Source organism: Nannospalax galili, unplaced genomic scaffold (genome assembly GCF_000622305.1).
Source record: "Nannospalax galili isolate Female #2095 unplaced genomic scaffold, S.galili_v1.0 scaffold461, whole genome shotgun sequence".
In the NCBI taxonomy this organism is placed as follows: Eukaryota; Metazoa; Chordata; class Mammalia; order Rodentia; family Spalacidae; genus Nannospalax; species Nannospalax galili.
The window spans coordinates 3,792,860-3,795,203 of NW_008349975.1; the positions used below are offsets into that span (position 1 = coordinate 3,792,860).

The window sequence follows — 2,344 nt, forward strand, 5'->3', positions numbered from 1 at the left end:
ACGGCAAGAAGTAACGCAATTAAAAGATGGGCTAAGGAGCTGAAGAGAGAGTTCTCAAAAGAAGAAGTAAAGATGGCTATGAAACATCTTAAAAGATGTTCAACATCACCAATAATTAGGGAAATCTAAATTAAAGCCACTTTAAGATTTCACCTTACCCCAGTCAGACTGGCTAAGATCAAGTAAACAAATGATACCAAAAGTTGGAAAGGATGTGGAGAAAGGGGAACACTCATCCACTGCTGGTGGGGCTGCAAACTGGTTCAACCCCTATGGAAAGCAATGTGGAAAACTCTTAAAAAACTACAAATGCACCTACCATTTGACCAAGTTATAGCATTCTTTGGCATATACCCAAAGAACTCATCCTATTGCAGAGACACTTGTACATACATGTTTGTTGCTGCTCTTTTCACAATAGCTAAGAGATGGAAGCAATCTAAGTGCCCCTCAGTTGATGAGTGGATAATTAAAATGTGGTTCATTTATACAATGGAGTTTTGCTCAGCAGTAAAGAAAGATGAAATCATGAAATTTGCAGGTAAATGGATGGAACTAGAAACTGTTGTACTAAGTGAAGTAACACAGACTCGGGAAAAAAATCAACATATGTTCTCACTCATATGTGGATCCTAGAACCAGACTCTGATAAATAAGTATGCAACCAGACATAACTACAGGAACAAGGATAATGGAAAGGAAACAGGGAGCTAAAGGGAAAGAAATAACCTGAAAGTGAAGAACAGTAGGAAACAGGCCTTAATAAGGGAGATATGGATAAAAATTGGGTTAGTTTAAGGGAGGTGGGAGGGAAGGGTATACAAGGAACCTAGGGGATAAAAGGAAAGGAGGAGCTCAAGAGAGGTAGCACCATAGGAGAAGAGTATTAGTAAGGGAGAAAGAGGGGAAATGGGGGAACCTTAAGTGGGAAAACCATGATGGGGCATGAGACAATGTGAGAGATAAACAATACCTAGCTAGTTTTGAAAACCAGAGAGAACCATATTACTCCTACAACTTACTGACAAATTATACACAGCAGATCAAGAAATATATGTCTATGTAAGGTTTTTCTGAGAACAACTGGTCTTTGTCCTAGGTTTATCTACATGACACACAGTAATTAAAAATACAAGAATGGTGGAACTAACCTTCCTGGGTGTTTAACAGACATACTTTGAGGTCTTTAATAATTTTGTCAGAGGGACATAAAGGTCACTTTTTGCTCCTTGCCCTCATAGGTCAACTAGTTCCAGGGGACTATGAGCATCTCTCAAAATGTCCTATAATGGTGGTGGGTCACCTGTCCTCTTGATCAAGGAGGCCAAAAAGACCCCACCTGATGGACTTGAACCAGTGTCCAGTCTATAAAGAGGAGGGTCAACACAGAGGAGTCACTTCCTCCATGCTTCCAAGCAAAGCCAACCATGGGTGATCAGGACCTTTGACTTATCTTCACATAGGCGGAACTGGTAAAAGAAAGGAGCCAGGGGCTCCTCCCAATCCCATGTGATCCCTGAGGAACAGATCCTCAAACGACCTTAAGAGTAAAAATAAATTGGTGTATCTGGACCAACTGTATGGCCTTAAACACCCAAAAGGAAAGTATAATGAAATATTAAAGGCGCCAATATAATTTCATTCCATACGTATAGCTAAAGGCTACATAACAAGCAACAACACCAGATAGGCAAAACCTTCTTTTGAGTTGTTGGCCAGACTGGCCAAAGGGATTCCCAGATAGTAACCCAGCATAGAACTGGGAAATTGAACAGCAGACCCCAATCTTATCCAAAGGAATATTGACAACCAATTACTGCTAGATGAGGAACAACTGACCCTCCTAAAACAAAAAGCTCTAGATAGGCTGACTAGATTCAACAGAAGGGCAAGTATTGGGGAATGGCTGGTGGTGCCAACAACACAGCAGACAGTAGCAGGGATATCAGAGTATGAGGGCTCTAGTGTGGGGAGGGAGGCTATGGGAGGGTACCATCTTGGAAGTGGGTGTATAGTTAAATAAGATGGTTTGGAATGTTCTGTGTGATATACACATCAAAAATAATCAACAAATTAAAAAATGAATTATATATGAGGAGGAAGCATAAAAATTTACATCATGTTAATTAGTAGAGGTGATAAACATTACCATTGAAATCTACCAGATGACTTTATAGACATACACAGATGCCAAGGATCCAAGTACAGCCAATCGTGACTAGTAATAATCAGATACATACAGATTAGAGATGGATGTACCAACATCTCAGTGTTATTAGCAAAAACAATGAGTCTTTCTGTAGGAAACAGTATATTTTAAAATGAAATGGAGATCTTTTTTAAA

General features: G+C 39.7%; 1 protein-coding gene across 1 annotated transcript in view; it reads right to left on the reverse strand.

Annotated features, from left to right (window-relative positions):
* Gpm6a (glycoprotein M6A) overlaps nucleotides 1-2,344 on the reverse strand; it is a 354,712-nt gene that overhangs the window by 198,527 nt on the left and 153,841 nt on the right. The window lies entirely within an intron of this gene.